Source organism: Chelon labrosus, assembly GCF_963514085.1.
Source record: "Chelon labrosus genome assembly, chromosome: 22".
Classification (NCBI taxonomy): domain Eukaryota; kingdom Metazoa; phylum Chordata; class Actinopteri; order Mugiliformes; family Mugilidae; genus Chelon; species Chelon labrosus.
In genome coordinates this window covers 2975073-2999809 of record NC_140355.1, presented here as the reverse complement: position 1 = coordinate 2999809, position 24737 = coordinate 2975073, and the positions used below count along the sequence as shown (strand labels likewise).

General features: G+C 40.9%; 1 protein-coding gene across 2 annotated transcripts in view; it reads right to left on the bottom strand.

Moving 5' to 3' along the window:
* Positions 1-24737, bottom strand: part of tcf4 (transcription factor 4) — a 212010-nt gene that overhangs the window by 111552 nt on the left and 75721 nt on the right. The window lies entirely within an intron of this gene.

Below are 24737 nucleotides of genomic sequence, written 5' to 3'. Positions count from 1 at the left end.
TTAACCATGCTGACAACTAAAAGTTTTCAGAAAAAATTCAGACTTTTTCTTTTTTCACTTAATCATGTGGATTTCACCTCTAAGGTTAACAGTGTATAAACAATAAGCAGACATCATTTATTCATCACTTACATAAGCTGAATACTAAAAATTACATTTAATCCACTGTCAAGTTTACGCTTTGGAAAATTATGTTTGGAAAATTGTGGTAACATTACTTTCATTCATTCATTCATTCATATTTCACTTAATCACACAGACTGGCAGAAAGTTCAGTCTAATTTTAAACAGTTTCCACCGGTTATAATAGAGCTAAATCAAATAAGCACTCATCACCTATTCATTCATTCATTCATTCCTTAAACCCTCTGTTTACCTACAGTGACATGCACATGTAATGAACTGCTGATGGAACTCATGGCTAAATAACATAAGCAGGTTTCCTAACATTCATCCATTCATCACTTTAATAAGATGAATAGTAAAAGTTACATTTAATCCACTTTTGATGTAAATCTTGGCTAAGTTACATTAACAGGATAAGGTAACAGCCCAGACATAACACTCCCTTTGGATTTCATTATGGGGCATGTTTCAGCCACTACAGAGAAACAATTGGACAGTCTTAAAACCAATCAGAGTTGTCATAAACCAATTTAACTCTATTGTTGTTCAGAACGTGTATTACTACTCATCTGTCTATTACCGTCCACAAAAACGTTTTGATTGGCCCAGCAGATCTTGGCTGCGGCATAATGAGTTCCCAATGGAGAAACTCCGGTTGGGAACTGGATCATAGTTGACTTTTCAAAGTCAACTATGATCCATAGCTGTGGCTAAATTAAATTACCGGGGTAAGATACTATCAAATTCATTCATTCAATGACTTTTCTTACAATGGATAACACCAGAACCACTTTTGTGGTACTTCCTGTTACTGTAGGAAGGTGTTTCAGGACCACATTTTGAGAGAGACTAAGCTACTGCAGCACTTTTACTCTGGTAAACGTTCTTCCTCCCCAATAAAATGTTCACAGTTGTGCTATTTGTTAGTAACAGTATGAATTTTTATGCCACTCTTAGGCCAACAAGAACGCATGAACTTGAACAATATATTTGGGCCTTTCATCCATTCCTATGAAGGATAATTTATTCACATGTTGCTTAGGAAACACAGTGAGGATTTTCAGAAGACGACAGCCAAAGCTAGTTTTCTTGATCAGAGACAGAGTGTGTGTTCTGTATGTTTTCTCGACTGCAGATCCCCCAGCACAACAAAACAGACATCTGCTATGCCAGCAATGCATAGATCCATATACAGAGAGATGAGGCTTTATGCTACAAAAACCAAAACAGCACTTTCATTCTCCACTTTCTTCTAGGGGTGGATTTAGTTTCTTTGCGTGCCCAGACAAAACAAACTCAATATGAGACTAAACATACAGTCTTCAGGAGCCATACAGAAACACTCAGAAAAGATAAAAAAAAAAAAAAAAGGAAAGCTGCTTCATATCAGATTCAGTATGTGATGCTGTGCAGAACATTCACCTCAACTGGTAAATTTGTTGAATAATATCACAAATTCAGAAGGTTTGACATATATGGGACTAGTCTTCTCTGTCCTACGTTTGTCCCATTGGACAAGTGTCAGTCCTTAGAGACTCATTACTGTACTTGCTAGGCAACAAACACTGCTAAAGCACCAAAAGATGTACAGTATACTCTCCCAATATGTAACGGCCAATTCTTGAACAATGAATACTACTGATTCTGATACATGTTATGCAGACAATTTTCTCTGTTTTAGCTTGAACTTCACCAATAAAATTGATAAAGCTGAATATCAAGTGTATTCCAAGAGACAAAAAAAAAAAGAAAAACTTCCACATCAAGGAAAACTATTTTTCTTGTTGTTCTCCTTGATTTGTAGGACCTTCAACGACTTTTACATTTTTCAGGGTACCCTAGCAAGCGGCTTCAACATTTAAGAAAGTGTCCCACAGCATCCTTGAAGCCGCCTTGCAACCACCTGCCAATATGTCTTTCACTTAAATAGGATTCTTGGTGTTCCAGAAAGCGTCCTGCAACGTCAGGGCTCAGGTAATGTAGCTTTCTGATTGAGCACCTGCACCATTTGTGATGACTTTCACACAGTTTCAAAACCACATATGGAAATGTTTTATTTATTTTGTCCTCGGCCATTGCTTACGTTCGGAGTTGCTGGTGTGCAAATTTAAAGTCAAGTTTAAAGTTCTGTTGCATGAGTAGGATTCTGTACCACAAAAGGGGTTAGGGTTAGGGTGAGGCCTAGCTACCACCTGCCAACAGCTTTAGAGACACTTCACTACGGAAAACTTGTGAGACACCATGCGCCCATTGTTTTCTTCAAGAAACAATAGTTTCTCTAATTTTTAATACCAAAAATTAGAGAAACAAAGAACTGCGGATGATCTTTAAACACAGGTTGTTCTGTATGTGTAGGTAAACTCAACTGCTGAAGCCCTAACAAACATCTGATACGCGTTTTATAGACGTGAGAAAAAAGGCACCGTCACCTACAGTCAATGGAACATCTTTGGTCAGACATGTTGAAACATGTGTTGACTGAAATCAAACATCAGAGGACTTCTAATTGCAGGCAGAGGACTAATCAGCACACAACAAGAAGGTGAAGCCACCTTGGCAAGTAACCGACCTTCGTTTTAATACACAAAACCGAGTGTGTCTGGCTGTAAAAAAAGGTGTCTAATGAATTTTGAAAAGGCACCGACTACTGCTCGCCGCTGCGAGTAGACAACAAAGCTAATTTCCACTTCTAAACTGGCTTTCCTCTCCTGCGAGCTGCAGGACCACTTCGATGCCTATTTTTACCACACAGACCTTCTTTCTGGATAAAACCTTAAATCTTCAGCCAGTCTAAATATCAAACCACAGTTAGTGTGTAATTACATTCTGCTGTCGGTGCAGCCGTACGAGATGAAATGGAGGGGTTTTATAGCGAGCATGTGTGGAGGAAAATGAAGCGTGTACGTAGTGAAGGGTTGGAATCAGGCATGTATAGACCACCGCTGAATACGCGCCAACATGGTAGTCGATGCAGAAGAGGTTGATAATTACAGGCGTACAGAATAGGAATGCGGTCTACTGTGCATGTGTGAGAGTGAGTGTGTTTTTGTGTGTGACCGATACAGCGGCTTCGGCTTCAGCTACGACTGATGCCAGCTGGACTGGTTTGGCACGTATACAAAGGCTCCCACACACACACACACACCACACCACACACACAAAGTACTAGAAATCACTGGCGCAGATGCACGCAAACACACACACACGCACTTGTAATGTGTATGTTACAAAGTACATAAATTTAGCCTCCTATACACATATGTACACACGTGCAAATGCACTTTTGCATGGTACGGAAATATATCCATACACAGAAACACATGCATTTAGAAATACTATTCCAGTATCCCACCACTACACACACACACACACACACAGATCTTTTTAGATTTGACATTGCCTAAACCTCTGCAGAACACCACATCCTGCAATGAATCCAAAAATCTTTCAAGCGCTGCAAAATTAAAACGGGTCATTTCTCATGAAAATTCTACAAATAAGTCTAAATACGAATGGGCGCATAATTCGCAAGCTTATAATCCATAATAAAAGCACCCCAAATTTGTATATCTGTCAACACAATTTAAAAATAAACTTTGGATTTTTTTTTTTTTTCACTCTGTCACTCGTTGCTCGACGTTAAATTATTTAGCTGTCAGCTGAAAATGCGGCTACATAATAGGCCGCAGCTGCCTCCCAAAACGAAGGTCCCGAAATTCCGTCCAACATAAACACAAACACACGCGGCAAGGCAAATAAAAGAGGTAACAAATGATCACAAATCAAAAGATGCCTGACTGGCAAGAAGAAGAAGAAGAAGAAGAAGGAGAAACACGTGGCGCGTAGCAGTGATCGGCCCCCTCAGTCCACACTTCACATCACCTTTGTCTGGTTGTGGGACCTTAAAATGGAGGAGGGCCACTGTTGGCACGAGTTTCGTCCCTTCTGGTACAGCAGCCGCAAATAAAATGTCCAGTATGCCGCACTATACGTATTATTTACCACCTATAAATATGTGCAGCCTGTGACACATCTATGAATACACATGCACAGACACAAATGATGCTAAAGATTTGATAATCACTAAAGGACTGATACATAAATATTCATACACATATTAATAATATATATAATTTTGAATTCTATTTACACAATCCTTACATTTATGTTAGGACTGTAATCTATATATATAATTATGCTATTTAAAAATGCTCACACTCACACCTTTGCCTCAGAAAGGCTATTTGTGGTTGAATCATGCACAGAAAAATAATTGGCAGCATTATCGTGGGGATTTTTTTTTTTAATTATTATCATCATTTCTTTTTTTGTGTGTGTTTTTGTAAATCAGCACCTGCAAAAAATGTATGTGTTTATGTATGTATTTATTTGTCACCCCTGAGATTTTAAATTTTTTCCTTGAAAACAGTTCATCAAGAATTTATGTTAGATTTATTTTTGTTACAGTCATGAAAAGCAAAGAGTACATTTTTGATAGAATGTATACAATTTGTTGTAAAGTACGTCTTTGCACTAATAAAATATCAATTCAGTATATCAACAATATTATAGTGATATTCACTTCCAGAGTAAATCTGTAATGTTGATGTAAATTATTGAAATTTAGAACTGCGCCGCTTTCTTGTATTTTTGCAAGAATTGAAATATACAGTATCAGTTAAACTAGCAGTGACCTCTCTGCAGGCCCCCGTGCAAATATTACAAAAATAGATCCTGAAACGACTCTCTAACAACTACACAGGCATGGTTCTTTACTTTTGTTTCAACACGCCGACCTTTTCACCTCCACCCTCTGTGCAGGCTGAGCTCATGTATTACACACACAAACAAAAATCCCTGGTATTTTAATTTGCCTGTTAAAGAAAGAGAAGCATTAAGAGAGAGAGAGAGAGAGAGGGAGAGAGAGAGAGAGAGAGAGAGAGAGAGGCAGAGATGGACTACAGCAGGATGGGAAGGGTCAGCCACAAGATCACACACCCTGTCACAGTATGCTGTGAATGGACACACACACACACACCATCACACACACACACAGAGGGAAGCATTTCATTTCAGTGTCTCAAACCGGAAAAAGCATTTGGAATCAAATAATTTATTACAATAAAAAAATGAGAGTTAATAAAAAAAGTCAACAAAAATTATGTCTGAGAGTTGTAGTAAGAGGCCTTTGACAAATAATTGGTATTAAATCTGTTCTCAATTAATGTTCATAATTAAGTGATCTTTTCTCCTGATATTAATATTTTTTGTGCGTAAAAATAAATCAAACTATAAAATTTCCCAAAGAAAAAAATACATAAAATAGAAACATCAGAATTGTAGTACATATTATTAGTAGTAGTTTTTATTTTAGATTTCTTGTAAATGTATTAATAAAACAGATTAGGTTAAAGACTGCCATTAATTCCTGTACTGTATTTTGTCAATTGATCATACAGAAAATCCAGTTACATTCACAGTTACAACATACACTTAACAATGCATGTGCAGTATTTTGTTTTTTTCTGAATTAATTTCATTTTTATTTTTATTCTTCAGTCTGTTTCACACATAACGCTCACAGATGCTATCAGACTTCGTTGGATCAACTGCCAGCAGAACCTCCTTTCTTCTAGCCTCTAGTTTGTTTCAACCTCTTTGCTCTTCAGAATCAAAACACAACAACGGACCTCACTGGATTCCGTCTGATTGCGCTGAAGCTAATTTAGACAAAAAAAATAAATATATATATATATATATTTAAAATGTGAAAGTACTTTAAGGAGCTTTGTCAGCCTCTGAAAGTTATTCAGCAAACTCACTTTTTCCAAACTGTTCATCTGATCTGTTGATACTTCGTGGACTTCTTGGCAAGATCTTAAACATCATGGACCACCCTCTTGAATGAAACCATTTCAACCGTTAACAATAATGTTGGGAGCAGGAGATCCAGGGCATTCATCAAAAGCCTATAACGAACGTATACGCCTAGATAAATACAACAAATGCTTTTAGAACTATTTTTTAATTGCAAGGTCTTGTAAATAAGGAGACTGTTGATGTACCGGATAAATAATCCCACATTCCAAAATGATTGTGCCATGGCAGTAAATAAAGTAACTCAAAGTATGTAAAAGACAAGGCTAATATAGCCAGTGAAATAAAGCAGAAACAGAGCGCAGTATCAGGCCAGTACTCAACTTCCCCCCGCCTCAAAGCTGAAGAGCCTAATGACTCTGGGGACAAAGGATTTCCTAAGTATATCCATTGAGCAGCTATGTGACAGCAACCTTCTCCTGACAATACTCTTCTGCTTCATTGTGGAGGTGTGCAGTGGCTGCGTTTCATGGTCCATAATAGACAGCAGTTTGGTTCTTCTCTCTGAGTGTCCAGCTCCGTGCCAACCAAAGAGCCAGCTTGCCTGAATGGCCTGGAGAGCTCTTCTTAATGCTGAGATGTTAAAGGGACCCTGGCTTTTCCTCCCTCCTGTATGTCCTTTTACCAGCCCCATGGTCATCTAACTGCAGCACAAGGTACTTATAATTCCTGAACACCTCAATTTCAACTACCTCAATGGAAACTGGTGAGGTAATGACCTACAGACCTCTGACTGTGTGCCACCATCTCTTTGGTCTTGGATCTATACAGTGGCTTTGACAATGAAAAGTAGTCAGACAACTTCTGCATGTGACACATGTCGAGGGGCTGTATGGTGTTTTCATTATGCAGCATGTCCAGTGAAAACAGCATGAACCGGTGCACCCCTTAGTAACAGGGATGAGGCATAATGTGGGCATCCTATCAAGTTGTAGGCTTCAACCAACAGGAATCCTGCAGTCGCTGGCACAAAGTCTCTCCTCTGAGTAGGGGTTATGGTAGGGTATTTAGAGTGGTCAACAAGTGCAGGAAGGGGGGTAAATTGTTGCATTTGCAGTCCAGCAATGGTTGCCGTCACATCTATTCCTGCATCTGCTCATGGTGGACGATAAACACAAACAGCTTTGGCGTGCAAGAACTCACTTCGAAAGTAGTTTGGTCAGAGACGCACTGCCAGCAACTCAATAAAAACCTATTAGACACTCATAAGCCTAGATAAAGAGATTGGTACACCCAATAAAATGATTGTAATACAAGATAGTTAAAACGCTTTTTGAACTATTTTTGAACTGCAAAGTCTTGTAAATATGGAGATCGTTGTTGCAGCAGATAAATAATCCCAATGATGGCAGTAAATAAAGTGTCTAGAAGTGTGTAATAAACAAGGCTAATATAACCAGTGAAATGTAGTTTGGTCAGAGACCCACTGCCAACAATACAAGGTGTCATGCCCTGGGTTTAGCATCCCAGTATTAGCATCCCACATTAGTGTACCTTGATAGTTTTTCAAGGAAAACAGCATGTACACAACTAAAATCTGAAATTAGCATTGGAGACACCTATTTGATGATCAGTAACAAAACTTTCAGTGTACTCAGTCCTGGTCCTTTTTTGAGGTAACAGATTAACAGGTTCATTTTACAGCTTTGTTTCTAAATTCGCCCTTTTTACCTCCACGATTAGCTGTTACATAAATGTAAAAAAGCAAACACTGACGTGTCAAGTCTCAAAAGAGCCACATCAAAGACGATTCTAGGGGTCGGCTGTACTCCGTCATCCGCTATATTGTCTAAGGGGAACCCCACAGTGACATTTTTTTCCAGGACAACAAACCTAAAGAGGCTCATTGGCTGTGAAGAGCAGCTAAAGACGAACTGCCGCTCGTTAGAGTGTGCTGGCTGCAGAGGTACAAAAGGTGGAGGAGGGGAGGTCAGGCATGTCTGCTGTATAATGCCCACTGAGAAGTCGGTGAGCCACGAGAACCAAACCCCTGCTAATCCACAATGCCGAGACAAAGAGGGAACACAAATCAGCTCCATTACAAACTGAGCACTAATAGGAACCAGGAAGCCCAGGCTGCGCATTCTGATACAATAGTCCTGTATAAAAATTATACCTATTTTCAATGGCACTGAGATCACATCACATGTGATCCAAAGACAAGTGAACACATGGAGTTGAGGTATAATTATGTTATTGATTCTAGTTTTTAGTAACAAATTACTAATATATAAACCAGAACAAAGAACAAGGATACCTGACAAGTTTTAATTAAAGCTTCCATCCCAAGGGCATGCCAGTTGTTTAGCCAAATGCAAAAATCGATCAAATCAACACCAGACGAGGACACTGACACACCAGGAATGGCTCAGAAATGTCAGAGCAGCAGTTTTGGCGTATTCATTGTGTTTGTAATGTCCATCATGCAAAGCACACTGACCAGAAAAGCATTCTTCCTTCAAATGATCACTGGAAAAGGGAAAAGGGAGTCAGCAGTAGGCTGTGGATCTGGGTGGCACATGCAGGCCCAGAGTTGAGGAAAAGTACAGAACATCTGTTTACCTCATGGAGGAAGCTCGGAACTACTTTTCTGTGAATGTGACACTAGTTTTATTGTATTCAACCCCTTCACTCCTGCTGTGAGATTTCGCCACCTAAAAAAAAAAATTGCAAATGCAAATGGTGTCTTCTTTGCCTGAATACAGTTAAAGTGAACAGGGAGGAAGCTCCTTTTCTCCCAGCTAGAGAATCACACTCAGTCCAACACCAAACAATGCAGTGATACCTTCAGATCACTACAAAGCCTCCGTGTAAATAAAGGTTTGGTATTTTCTTCTTCATTAATTGGCCCTGCTACGATAATGTTAATCTTAATTAGTTTAATGAAGTTTCATTAACTGCAACACAACAAACAAGAGATTACATCAGCTACAGTGTAAACAGTAGTAACTGCAACCTCGACACAGGCCAGTTCGCCTGTCAATCATTCGTCAATCAGGAGCAGAGAAGAGAAGAGAAGAGAACAGAGGAAGAGTCACAAAAGTTGGGCTTCCTTATGTAATTGTTTAATTTAATTAATTTCAAGTGCAGTAAGTAAGGAAACGGTTGTTTTAACATGTTCTAAAGATCGATTGATTGATTGATTGATTGATTGATTGGTTGGTTGGTTGGTTGGTTGGTGGATTGGTTGGTGGATTGGTTTATTGGTTGATTGACTGATTGATTGATTGATTGATTGATTGATTGACTGATCAGCTAATTGATCGACTGATTGATTGATAGATTAGTTGATTGACTGATTGAGTGATTAATCGTTTGATCGATTAATTGATCGACTGTTTGAGTGATTGAAAATATGAGTATTTTTCCATTGATTCATCCTGTCAGATTTAGTTTAAACTCATTCTTTCATTTCAACCTTCTTATCGTTGTTTTTGTGGTTTTATAATCCAGCCTCTTTTCTATCCATCACATTTGACACCTGTCAGTTACTAGTTGTGTGTCCAGTTCATCAGACGCAAAAGAAGATAACGAGATGGAGTTGTTTCAGGAGTCAACGTCAGCGTCTAGACCCTTTCTTCTCAGAGGCTGAGAGACATGTTGAGTCTTTCTCGTCGCGAAAGGAAACACTCAGAAGACGTGATCTCCTCTGACACCCGTATAATGGGTCCATTTTAATAAAGTATGTGACTAATAGCGCGATTTGATGAGGATGGCAAAGATGAGATGAGAGGAAAGAAAGACGAGAGAAAGGAAAGCAGGAGAGGCGGGGAGGGGGGGGAGAAAGATGGATAGAAGAAGGGTTAAACACCCTCTTCCAACACGCTGTGCATGTGTGGATGTGAGTGTGTGCCATGGGGGGAGGGTTGGACTGCGCAGACATGAATCATTCTGAGCGATTCAAGCGTTTCCATGACACCGCCGGGCACCGGTCCAGAAGTTTCTACAAAGTCTGAAAGGTAGCAACACACACACACACACACTCTAACGCAAACACTCTGAAACCATCCCACCAGCGCTGAATTTGAAGCGATCTATATATTTATTCATGGCGTTGTCTTCCTGTGTAGAGAGTAGCAATTTTTGGGGGGAGGATCAACATTAATTTAACAGACGATGGTCGATGAGTAACCGTCGTCTAACAGACAACCCTCCCACCCCACACACACCACCACCACCACCACCACAACCACGACAGCCCCCTCTCAATCCCAGCAGGCATTGATTCCTTGGCACCGGAGCGAGTGAATACATCAAACAACAGATGAACGTATACGAGCGACGAGAACGACTTGAGAGGCGCAGCATCCAGCTCACATCTGTCGACTTGTACCTTCAGCCATATAAGAGCAGATCAGAGTGCTGATTGGACCACAACTCTTGGATTCTTCTGTTTAATATGCCTCTATTTATTTAATGTAGGAGGAGAGACAGTTAGATTGTGTCAAACACCAAAAAATTACTTAAATAACTTATTTAATACTGTCAATGGAGGATGAAAGTTACCTACAGAGGGGAGAGGTTATATTTTGATTTAATTTTTTTAAGTCAGGCCAAAATGAAACTTGTTTTTGTGATTGTTGTTTGTGATTCATGATATTTCCTGGAATGCTCCTAATATGAAATGCACCTGCTGTTTTTTTTTTTTTTTTTTCCTATTCAATTATTAAAAGTCGTATATTGAGGAAAGTAATGATTGTTGATTTCTGTGTACAACACACAATTTGAAATAACTAGCCTACGCGTGCAGCCCACGCAGGGCTTTTTCAAAGAAGTCAGACGCACAGTTTCAACACTGAAACCAAACTTATCCAAAAAATTACGAGTGATAGAAACACAGGAGTCTGAAAGCACAACAGCATTGTGTGTTTGCATGTCTTGCAGCATCCAAGAACAACATCTGCCACGAAAAACTTTCAGCAAGAGAGGACCCACACACACACACACACAAAAAAACATTAAGGGAACTGATAGACATCTGATCTTATAAACAGTAAACCATCAGTTTGTTTTCACTCCCATTTCTTCCTATTACAAGGCATCAATTAAGCCTTTAATGCTTCTAGAGCTAATGTCGCTAATGCTAACATGCCTCAATGTGTGCCACTTCCAGACTTCATCATAATTCATGCACTATTACCTGCACAATAAACACTAAGTAGTGTTTTACTATATACTAACTAATACCATTGAGATTCCTGGCAGTAAGGAATCGTCAACACAAACTGCCTTGATTGGTTTTATGCAAATAAGTAATACTGCCTTCTATATTCTATAAATACTAGATTAATTATTATGGGTATTGTATAACGGATTTATCCAGTCCAGACCAGTCGAGACTAGAAAAAAACATAGGGTATACAGTATATCATGCACAAGTTGAGAAACAAGAAGGTATATTAGACACACACCCCTTGACTCTGAATGCGACTTATTCCCAAAACGCACAAAAGAAAACGGAGAAGCTACTTGCAGATGGGGCCTGTTAAAAGCAAATGGTACGGTGATGGCAATGAGGCAGCAAACAAAATATAAGCCTTAAGTTCAGTGAAATGAAGTCAAGTCAGTCATGTATGGCCCAATACCACAAACTGTCTCCAAGGCAATCTGCAGAGCACACAAGGGCCTCCATCTGTACGCTGTCAATCAATTTTGTGTACTTGCTGTAAAAACGCTGTAAAATGAACTATTATTCAATCCACACAGCACACTGTTCCTGTGTAGCATGGCATTGAGTCTCTGTTGGGAACTATTTAGATTAATTCATTTTGGTGGCAATGGATCTTTGAGAAAGACTGACCCTTGTTATGTGGTCAAAATGTAAGAGTTAACACAATTTACAGCTTTAATTAGATTTTTCTATACACACTACACGTATAGATGTTTTCAAAAACAGGGTCGCTGTCTTTGTGTGGCAGCGACGCCTCAGACAGACTGAAAATTCAGCTGCAGCCATCACACTTGCTCCCTGTTCATGTGAATGAGACCGAGAGAGTTGGCCCCCCTCCCTCGTTACCAAACAGCCTTCATTATCCAAAGCCCCCCTTCCACCCCACACACACACTACCATCGGCACATCCCCAATACGCGCGCACACACACACACACTCATTCACCCCTCCTCCACCCTGGAATCAATAGACAAACAACACAAACAACAACGAGACCGCAAACAGGGCGACACCACCTAACCGTCCAAACAGCAGGACTTTTACACAACTGTTCAGACAAATGCTTAAAAAAATCACCGTGCTGGCTTTATGCTAGTGCAAAAATAATTTTTAAAAAAATTATAAAATAGTCATTACTATTATTTAACTTTACCTGAATTTCAAAATTTTCTTTCATAATCTTCGCGTCTGTCAAGGAAATCGATGTCGATTTGCACCACATAGTGTGTATGCAGTGCGAGCGTGTCACGGCGTGTTATCTGACTGTGTGTGTGTGTTGGTCTCAAACAATTCAGCTGCTGAAATGCGGCAGGCACTGCAGATTTTTGTTGGCTGGCTGACAGCACCGTGTCGGTGCCAAGCCCCGACGGCGGAAACGACTAAAAGACGCATAAGGCTGGCATTAGAGCCCCAAATCTTCTCTCCCCCCGCCCCGCCATCCCTCCTTCTCTTTTCTCCTTCCCTTTTTTCGCTCTGTGGCACGGCGTTTACTTTGGTCGGGGTCTTACTCGATTTGGCAATGTTCACTTCGCCGTCCACGAATTTACCAGTCGGTCTTTATTTCGCTCTGATCGGGTGGGAGGCGGGCGGGGTGTAGAAAACATGGCACCTGAAATGCAGCAGGAGGTGTAGGTAGGCTATCCCGTTGATGTGCTTTCCTTTTTTTTTTTTTGGACACGACCTCGTTCCCGACTGAACCCCCTTCTTGAGTGTCACCGAATGAGAATTTCGTAGGATTTGATTCTTTCCAGGGTTTATAGTTTCCCCGCTATATCTGCCGTCTTTGTCTTGAGGATTTCGGGCAGCACTTCCACAAATGCCTCGGACACAAAAGCATCTGGAGTTACATCCATGAGGCACCGAGCCCATGTTCCTGCTAAAACCTAAAACAAACAAAGAAAACAACACACTCCAATTATGCTCCCAAGACAATAAAACACAGCAGAAAGAAGACAAAAAATCTACTGTAACACATTTAGGATTACCTACAACTAAAAGCCTGATTCTGTGTTCAGAGTCCATTATTGATGGAACAATATTTAGCTGCAGAATAAACAAAGGCGGGATGCTCCAGTTGTAGCTGTAAATTGTGTCTGAGCATTGTTCAGCCGACAGATGACGACTGCTAATGTTGAATTAAAAAGGTTCTTAGAGGTGGATTTAGCACGTTTTCCTCTTGTCTTTAGGGTTGAGACGGAAGGCGAGCGACGCGGGGAGACAAAGAGCGAGGTAGCAATGAGAGAAAAGGTGTGAAATTCCGAATTAGCAGCACAATATGGAAGTATTAAAGTGCAGCACAATGAGCAGCGAGAGCTAGATGGCAGAGTGTTGTTCGCCGACACTGCCTAACTAAATAAAGACGGCACATTCAGGCTCACAAGGTTTCCATGTGTCAAACGGGAACAGGCCAAGTAAAGGAGTGGATGTTGGACGCGGACGCGGGTGATTTTATCGGTATAAAAATACACGTGTGCGTTTGCTGACATGACACTTCACTCTCACACTGCAGTATTCTAAAGTATCACCTACTTATGTTCAAGAGGATGACACCTTTTTCAGCTCCCACTCCCTTTATTTACAGTACCTTTTATGCAGACGTGCCATATATTGTTATGTTTTACTGGACGAAGTAAAAGGTTTTAACACAAGACAACAGTCTGTATATAAATGGAAAGATCAGAGTTTAAGTGTATTAAGTATCAAGTGTTTTAAGAGTCAGGGGTACAACCCTGTTGTCAGGGTGTGCTACTGTCAAACATTCCCAAACAAGTGAAATGTTGTCATGCTTATTCTTTTTCTTATGAGTGCTTAAAATTACATTTTAAGAAAAAAAAAAAAAAAAAGCCACTCCTATTATGACCGGGAAGCCAGACAAACTTCCACGCACCCATTTGTTTTGCTCACGAATCTAGTGATGTGTCGTTCGTGAATGAGTCGTCTCTAAGAGCCAGTTCTTTGCGGCGAATGAGAGGAAATGATTCCTGTCGGGGAGAGTCGAAGCGTCAGCCGCTCCTGAGATTCCATGCAGAACTTTATTTTGACGGGCGCCCCATGCGGCCAATCACATGCAAGGACAGACTAGGATCATACCATTGTGTTAAAAAAGCTTTGATTACAATGTTAAACAATAGTAATTGTATTTTTTATAACAAAAAAAAAGCATAAAAATAAGGCTTTTATGAAAACAGCATATGAAAAACTGCTTACCAACACACAAACCAGACATAATCGCTAAATTAGAACAAAATAAAGGCTCTGAATGAAACTAAATGAAGAGTCACATGGGAGCCATTTGGGGCTCTTCTATGGGAGCCGAGCCAAAAGAGCCGAATCTTTGAAAAGAGCTGGACTTCCCATCACTACAGGAATCCCTGTGTTGGGAACTGATCATCTTCCGGCTAAGATCTGATGGGCAAATCCAATCGTTTGGGTGGGCTTTATGCGGTGATGGACAAAGTAGTCATACGTGTCGTCTGAGCACCGTGGGGTTAAATTATGGATAACCCTTCACCATTCACGACATAAACCCAATAATACTTGTTGCTGTTGCTGAGAAAAAGGAATGCTGTTTTTGATACATAGCCTATTTTGGCTTGTTTGGGTGACAGTATTTAAATTTGGAAGACTAACACTAACAGAGTTAACAGAGCAAATGAAGGCAACACCTCTTCAAGAGGTAACAGAGATAATGACGCTAAGGGAGTTGATGTATCTAACAGCTAACAAACATAACGGAGCAAATGAAGCATTTTTGCGAAGAGATCAACATGAGGTCTAACACAGTTGACAAGTTTCCAAGGGCAAATTGACTCTGATCTGCAGTTTTTCCACAAGATATGCACTATGCAATGGTTTTTATTTTTACTTTTTTTAATGTAGTTAACAGTATGTCTTTCACCTGGTTTAAAAAAACAGATGACTTCAGCTTGATTTTGCCGAGGCCCAGGTAAAACCTGCCGCTGCGTTTTCTCCTTGCTCGTTTAACATCTCTGTCTCCCTCACCGTGGGAGGAGAAGGGGGGGGGAGGAGGGGCGACCCCGGAGAGATGGATGGTGGGTCAGGTGTTGTCAGACTGGAGAGGTCAAAGGTCAAAAGATCTCGGGGTTCAGCATCACACTCTGATTTTCTCCTGTCACTGTCATGGCTGTCTGTCCCTGATAATTTATCCTCCTCCGCCTCGTTCATTCTTTTGGGAATGAACGCTGTTATTTTTCCTTTTTCCATTTCCTGCTCGTCATTTGTAATTTATTTTCAGAGGTTTTGGATTCATTTGAAAAGCAGACACACAGTTATCCATGGGAGTGAAAGAAACAGTCTTTTGCCGATCATTAAAAAGAAAAAAAGAAAAAAAATCAAATGGAATATGTTATGTCAGCTAGTGATATTTCTTTTATATATTTCGTATTGTATATATTTTTGTCCACGAATAAGCCAGTTTTTGATGTGTTACCAAAAGAGCTTAGAACTGATGTCACGTCTGCTTGGCCTGGATACAAGATATATTTAGTTAACATGGACTGGTAGCGTCCCAGTGTTCTACTAGATCAGACATTTTATTTATGTATACTGGATTCAGGTAGATTTTTCAACAGGTATTTTAAAGTGACCCCCTAATTAGAAAATACTGCATTTTTTCATCACCAGAATTTCCACCACACTTTCTCCTCCTCCCTCCCACGTCCTGCCACCAATGACAGACCAATTCCTCCTCTTCCTCCACCCCAACTCCAAACTTAATCTCTGTATTTAGACAAATATGACAGCGTCTGAACACCTGGACGGGGGTAATGTGAGGGGTAGCCTATAGGTGTAGGTCTGGGAGCCGCATCACAGCACTGATGTGCTCTGTGTGATTTCAGCGCAACCACCTGGCTGCAAAATAATGACATATCTGCTCCCACACACTGTTCTGGAGCCAGTGATCAGAGGCGCTTCATCGCAGCGGGGCAGACCCCACCTGACATCACACGGCGAGGGAGAGGAGAGGCTGGTGGAAATAGATGGACGGGAGGAGAAAGGACGGGGACGGAGGAAGGAGAAGAGAGGAGTCATCCGAGCGCCTACGTAGAAACTCAAAGATGGCTGTCACCTACTTTTTTTTTAAACAAACAAGACTTTTGAAAGCTCGTGCCCATATTATCAACATTATAATAACAAAACCATCACTACTGTGGACTCCACTGTGCCTTAATTAAAAATCACTCACCACAGACCAAGTTTTTATAAGCTCAAATGCTCAAAAGCAACAAGGACAGCACTGCCGCCTGCTCAAAGGCAAAGAAAAGACAAGGGCATGTAAATAACTCAGTGACTGACAAACAAACCCAATGTACCAAATTAGGCTATTTAAGAATAAAACAATGTATCACCAAAAGGAAGTCAATAGGGCAGACCAAGCTAAGAAGAATAGTCACATGGGATCTAGAACTAACCTTTTACCGTATTTATAGAGCCTCTATAGATATGACTGATCCATCGCTGTTGTGGACATTCAGAAGAACAAAAGTCACAAAACTTACATGTGTAAGGTCTGGCCTATATCGGGGTAACTAGGGAGCTGCAGGGTGCTCATTTTAAATGTCCTAACCATAGATTATATATAATATGGACAATTCGGCCCCACTCCCTTGCTTCGGTCAAACTATTTTCCTGGGGATACAGGCACTGCCGTTTTGCGAATTTGGAGCCAGAGTCTCTGCAGTGTGGTCAATGACCCGGCCACACTTCCTCCAGACTGACACACGTTTTCGTTTAATTAATACTGCACTCTGCTCTACCTCCACCAGTTACAAAGAAATGTTTGATTATACACTGTACTTATTTATTTATGTATTTTTTCGAACTCTCACCGTTCTACAGGACTGCTTTGCAGCCGGTTGGCATGGCAGCTTGTAGTCTTCAACTAAAACGAGCAAAATGGACACTTGAGTATGCATCAGTATTATATTAACTATCTAAAATGTAAAAAAAAAATATGTATTTGACGTGTACTTCAGTGTTTTATTTTGGACCAAGTCCCATCCACTAACATAGAGGGGGCGGAGCTTATGACCTATACTGAAGCCAGTCACCAGGGGGAGCTCTACTTGCTTTGGCTTCACTTTTGAAGAGCTATTCCACCGTCTATCGTTATACTGTCTATGGTCCAAACTAAAAGTAGAAATTTGAAGCCTGTAAAAAGCTGTTTTGCCCACACCAGTCATCTCAGTGTATGCTGTATTACTGCTTTGTGCAGTAATACAGCAAGTCTTGACAACAAAGGTGGTGTGTCAGGTCAGCATGACACAACGTACCATAGTGGTAACAAAACAGGTAATTCTAGTTTAATGCTCGCTGTCATTTGGGTCTTATTTGGGTATTATTTATGCACAAATTCAACTCCACAGTGCTCAGATGACAACTATGTCTGCATCGCTGTCAGTCCTCTGTCCATCATCGACATAACATTTTCCACGTTTTAACTGTCAAGGCAGATTCGTTGCCCGTGTCACTCCCAACGGAGTGGTTTCAGACCAACCAAAATGTGTGGGCAGTGGATGTCAGGCTGACTTCCAAGCTGAGAACATCAAACAAAGACGTGTCCACATAAAAGCCTGCTAATCTAGAGCTAGAAGTTGTGTGACATTACTTGTGTCTTCAAACTATGGGCTGCTGCTTTGTTATGATGTGAAATGATGACACCTTCCCAATCCCAACTGCCTTGAAATGCTTGGAACGAGCTAATACAAAACATGCAGACACACCTGACAGCATTCCTGCCTTGCTCCACCCACTGATATAGTGTGGGATTTGAACCCGTCACCCTGGCAGATTTGGGGCAGTTTAACACTAACAGCTTGGTTTTTCAGCTCTTTGTCAGCTCTGTTGCCATTCAGTGCGTGCCAGAAAAAAACTGTGCCCACTGCTTTCACATGGCACTGTCCTGGAAGCGTGGAGGGGGGGGGTCTACCACTTTACCCTTGTCTGCTGCCATGGAAACCAACCAACGGTCAGGGCATTAAGGCTGATAAGTGATAGGGAAACTTTATGGGCCACTCTAGCAGTCTGGCTACTTTAGTTTTATTTTCTCTCAGGTTTCCTGCTCTCTGAACCTCTTTCCTCCTTCAGTTGGCTTTCATTTTTAGCCTTTTGCTCTTCGCTCTGATGCTCCTCCATCATAGAGGTCAGTCTGCACGCTATGTAGGATGACTGATGAGTAAGACCGTGCAAACACCTTTATCAATAATGGACCTTTCATTATATTCTTATTCTTATCGTTTTTATTAACTGACAAATCAGTTTGTCTATGTGGAAAACAATAAAGCTCCACCTTAGTTCCTCCCTTTAAGTCCAACCAGAGGATCTTTGGTGGTTTTCTGATCAGTGACAACTTCTGACGATGCACAGACTGACACACTGCGCTCATTCAGTCATACTGGATCGCTGAACAAATCAACCACAAAATGAAAGGAAAATCAATCAATCGTTCCTGATCGATTACCTCTCCCTGGGTTATTTAGGCATATCCCTCCTATTTCGTTTATTCATGTGTTCAAATGAAGCGTCCCGGCTCCTGTAATTATGCTGTGTATATGTGTGTGGCAGGGGGAGCAGGTGATTGGTTGGCAACAGCTGGAGGAAAAAAAAGGGGGGAACACAGCTGCAGGGCAAGAGGTGACGAGAGGAGAGGAGAGGAGAGGAGGAGAAAAGAGGAGATCCTCATCTCTAATTTCAGTATCACTTAATACATTACCACTCACCGCTGATTTGATGTAGAATCAACTCACTTTGGTTTTTGCACTATTTTGAGATGATCATTATGCCCTGACTTTGAAAAGAGACAAGTGGACAAAAGACAATGGACTCCTATTTTCATTTGTTATATTAAATTTTAAAAGGCTAATGAACAAACATCACGCACAGTGCTTTTTCCTTTTCAGATGATCATTTATGTGTTTTTTTTTTCTGAATGAAGAAGGCAAAACTGCAGGAGTACCCCTGTTGAGTATTGGTGGTCTTTAGTGTGACTCAGGCCGCATTACGTTCACACTACCAAAGGAACGTGGACACATGCGGACGCTTGCAATCCAGACCACCTCCAAATGTGGTTAGAGATCGGATCTCTCAAATGCCACTGAGATAAATACTGAAAGCAGTTCAGTTATTTCTGTCTGTTAAAGTCAGCTCAAATCAATAACATTCATAATGGACTGAATCTTGGATACAAATCCTGCAAAACGCAGAAGAACCACCAGAAAGCAAACAAAGATACACTATATTGCCAAAAGTATTGGCTCATTTGCCTTAACACGCATATGAACTTAAGTGACATCCCATTCTTAATCCATAGGGTTTAATATGATGTTTCCCCACCCTTTGCAGCTATAACAGCTTCAACTCTTCTGGGAAGGCTTTCCACAAGGTTTAGGAGTGTGTTTATGGGAATTTTTGACCATTCTTCTTGAAGCACATTTGTGAAGTCAGACACTGATGTTGGATGAGAAGGCCTGGCTCTCAGTCTTCTCTCTAATTCATCCCAAAGGTGTTCTATCGGGTTGAGGTCAGGACTCTGTGCAGGCCAGTCAAGTTCATCCACACCAGACTCTGTCATCCACGTCTTTATGGACCTTGCTTTGTGCACTGGTGCACAGTCATGTTGGAAGAGGAAGGGGCCCGCTCCAAACTGTTCCCACAGAGTTGGGAGCATGGAATTGTCCAAAATCTCTTGGTATGCTGAAGCATTCAGAGATCCTTTCACTGGAACTAAGGGGCCAAGCCCAGCTCCTGAACAACAACCCCACACCATAATCCCCCCTCCACCAACTTCACACTTGGCACAATGCAGTCAGACAAGTACCGTTCTCCTGGCAACCGCCAAACCCAGAGTCATCCATCAGATTACCAGATGGAGAAGCATGAGTCGTCACTCCAGAGAACACGTCTCCACTGCTCTAGAGTCCGTGCTTTACACCACTGCATCCAACGCTTTGCATTGCACTTGGTGATGTATGGCTTGGATGCAGCTGCTCGGCCATGGAAACCCATTCCATGAAGCTCTCTACACACTGTTCTTGAGCTAGTCTGAAGGCCACATGAAGTTTGGAGGTCTGTAGCAATCAGTGTTTGGAATAACGCCGTTTAAAGTAACGGCGTTAGGTAACGCCGTCATTTTTTCAGTAACGGGGTAATCTAACTAATTACTTTTCTCGTCGTTACAACGCCGTTAACGTTACTGGACGTTAAATGCGGTGCGTTACTATACATCGATTGAATAAACTGTGTAATCCGAACGCACCCCTGGCTCACCGCTAGTGAGGAGGTGGGTTAATAACGAGGTAAGCGATTATGATTGGCTAAGGCAGAGTCATGTTTCATGGTAGCCAATCAGAGCCAGTGGTTTTACACACATGACAGCACACGCGCCACACACACACACAACAGCTCAACAGAGATTCGATGAAGCAGCAGAGACGGCGAGTCAGGAGCAATCCGATGAAAAGTTGGCATTTTCAAGGTGGAGATATAAGCACTACTTCAATAAATAAAAAAATTCATTGTGGTCAAAGGGAGGAACGTGCATGTAATGTGTACATTATGTCCAGGAGCAAAGACTTTCTCGACATCCGCTGTAAGCAACTCTAATTTAATGAAGCATCTCACAACGACACACGCATTTACAAAGCTAGTGGCCAAAAACACCGATACCTCCACCACAGACGATAGCTTGCCGTCTAAACCCTACCGAAATATAAATATTATAAAAATAAATTTAATATAAATATAATTATAAAATATATATATAAATATCAAAAGTTATGTACAAACACCTGTCTGTTCTACTCATTTCAACTGACTTGTGAAAACTGCTCAAAAAAATCCAAATTCTTTGACATATAGCAACTTTTTTTTTTAACAGTAACGCAAATAGTTACTTTCCCTGGTAATGAGTTACTTTTATTATAGAGTAATTCAGTTACTAACTCAGTTACTTTTTGGAACAAGTAGTGAGTAACTATAACTAATTACTTTTTTAAAGTAACGTTCCCAACACTGGTAGCAATTGACCTCTGCACACTATGCGCCTCAGCATCCACTGACCACGCTCTGTCATTTTACCTGGCCTGTCATTTTCCGTGGCCTGCCACTTCATGCTTCCACTTTGCTATAGTACCACTGACAGTTGACTGTGGAATATTTAGTAGCGAGGAAATTTCACGACAGGACTTGTTGCGCAGGTGGCATTCTATCATAGTACCACGCTGGAATTCACTGAGCTCCTGAGAGCGACCCATTCTTTCACAAATGTTTGTAGAAGCAGTCTGCGTGCCTAGGTGCTTGATTTTATACACCTGTGGCCATGGAAGTGATTGGAACACCTGAATTCAATTATTTGGATGGGTGAGTGAATATATTTTTCAATATAGTGTATCTAAAGCACCATCTCATGTTGACATACAATTACTGTCTCTTGTCTTGATTTCCTGTTCCTGCTTTTTATTCCGTTCACTTTTCAAAGGAATGCAGACAGTATGAGCGTGATGGGAAGAAAAGGAAACTTCCTGCTCCTGTCTTCTGCTCTTTTCTATGAAAACCAAGTCCTGCCAACTGTTGTGTTTTTAATTCTGAGGTTGATGGTGATTGTGACTGGGATAACTGCGGGTTTTTGTATTAAATGAAAGGGATGAAAATTCAATTCCCTGTTTATCTGTTCACTGATTAGCTGCAGGGATTGGTTCAAAATCCTAGAACCCTCTTCAGTTATTATTGGCAGTACCAGTGAACATTGTTATTATTTGTACAGTTTCTGAAATTTTCCCTTTTCCTCACATACTGACCTGGGCCTTAATTTACCTCATCTGCAGAAAATAAGCAGGCTTTCTGACATGTCTTTATTTCTCTATTTTGTCTGTTTGATGAATATATTTGGTGATATTTCAGAATATATTTTAGTCCACTGTCATTCTTCATGTTTGAGGTATTTTAGTAAGTGGTAAAAACCAGAAACGTCCTGCTAATGTTTCAGTAGACAGAAATATTTATTTTATTGTAATGTTGCAGAGTGCTACCAACTAAACACACCTCCCTCAGCTTCTCTTTCCAAGAGTGCAGGAGAACGGACGGTGGTCGTGACTTCTGCATAAAATCCCCTCTCTAGAGCCAATGTTTGTCTGTTCTGGGCTACTATCAACATGGAAAATGGAAGAAGACCTGCTCCCTTGTGTGAAGTCTAAGCCAAAACACTACACATCAATGAAAACATTATACTTGATGCTAATAGGTCACCCAAAATACACACTGGACCTTTAAGGTAGTTGTGTAAACTGCTGACAGTCATCCATCTCCTCTCTTACTAAACTGGCAATGGTTGCATCATGCCGTTGTTAATCCATGCAGTCGACAAGGACTTCGTACTCATGTGACCCACTAGTTTGATGTTCCACTAATACACAATTCTGAAGCATTTATAAATAAAAAATTTTCTAGAAGGAGAGGAAGAGGCTTTACACAGTGTCAGTTGATCACGTCCCAGTCAAAGACTGAGATCAACACCTGTTGTGTAAAATGTACATTCATTAGATTCTGTTTCAGGTAACAACCAAATCAGACTGCTTGAATGAAACTGCCCAGAAGTGACCGCAGCATGATGAACAAAACTCACTGCCTCTGTGTGTGTGTGTGTGCGTGTGTGCATCAGAGTGTGTGTTTAGTGCATGTTAGGGCTGATTTTGCTTCATGATCCCTCATCCCACAGCCGAAAGCATCAGCAGCCATCATCAAACACACACACACGCACACATGCACACCGAGACAGCAAGCAGCAAGCTAGCGCTTAAAGCAAAACTGGGCTTCCATGGCCATCCATTATCACTGACAAGCTAAATGTACCATGGTACACCATATGGTACAGAGAAAGAAAGAGAGATAGAGGAGAGTTTGGAGAGATAGAGAGAGACTAGGGGAAAGTGGGGAGATGGGCTGTGTGAGAGAGAACAAGGGAGAGTTAGAAGAATCACAAAAAAGAGAGAAGAAAAAAGAGAGAGGATGTAGAGCATTACAATTAAGGTGTGTTTTTTAAGCTGCATTTTGCTCTGTGTTCTGTTTAAGTAATAATCTACAAAACAGTGGATAGATGCATTACTCTTCCTTAATTTGTATCATTAACTTCAAAAACTTCAGGTATTGTATAGTCATGTACCTTTCAAGAATATTTTCTATTAAATTTATACCACTGCATATTGATTTAGATCCTTATCTATTATTCTAAAACCTGGCCTTCATTTATTCTAATTTTGAGAGCAGAAGGAGTTTTGCCTGAAAATTCGCGGTGAGTCAGTTGCGCGTCTTCATCGTGTTAACAGCGCCATGGTGAACATTTATTTCTTTGTATCACAAAGCCGTTCAAAACACACAGGGCACTGCCTCCATTTGTCTAGCGCGAATTGAAAAGCCGAGGGTCAGCCTTCTCGAAAACCTCAAGCTGCCGACGAACAAATAGAACAAAACCCAAATTTCAGACATGGCAGCTTGAGTAAAAAAAATAAATAAATAAATCTGCAAAAGTAGCCCAAATCTGCACAGTAACGACAACTGCGGCGCAACCTGAATTCTTTTTGTTTTGTTTTTTTAATTTTTCTTCCTCCGAAAATTGGCGCCTGCCTTTAAACACGCACTCGCACACAGGGAAGAAGGAGAGATGGAGGCTGTTACCTAAAAGCTTGCCACAGGAAACATCTGTTCACACAGAACAGACACGTTCAGTTGAAAAAAACCACAAAGAGAGCACCTCTACACACACACACACAGTTACTGTTACAGATATCATTTAAAAAGTAACTGTGTGATACTAAATAATCCCGGTAGTAACACATTTGTTAGAGACTCTGTATTTATGCAATTCGACTGCAACACGAGTTTGATTATTTTGTAACTAATGTACAGCATGTATGTGCCAGGCCAACATAAACATGAAGCATCTACAGCAACGCAGCTGCAGGTGTAGTTGTCCTTCTAGAACATAGACACGCACTGTGATTTGTGCAGTCTATGCTGAGTCTGTACTGGGGTTAGTTCTACTTACTTAGCCCCCTGCACACACTGATGTCAGTCATTAGAGGTCAAAGGTCAGTTACGCAGCAGCCTCCCCCCTCCCCTTAAGGAGGATAAGAAACAGAGTGTAACTCAGAAGTACCGTGGATACGATGACGGAGGCCTCCAAACGCGTGGATTATAACCTGCACAAAGTGTCATTCATTTTCACTAGGTAGGCAGGCAGAGGTAGAGAAAAGAAAAGAAAAGAAAAGAAAAGAAAAGAAAAGAAAAGAAAAGAAAAGAGTGAAAGTGACTCAATAAAAAAAAAAACAAGGGATGCAAGTGACGTAAAAATGGAGTGAAAATGGAGGGAAGAGAGAGATAAAATGAGAGGCGTTCACGCTTTAGCTGCACCCAGCTCTTACTTCTCAATGTTTGAGGGATGGAGAATTCAACGTCCCGAACAAATGACCCAAACAGTTAGTCATTACATCTAGAACAAAAACCTGCATCTAAGATCGGCCAAAAACAACACACACACACACAAAACAGGACA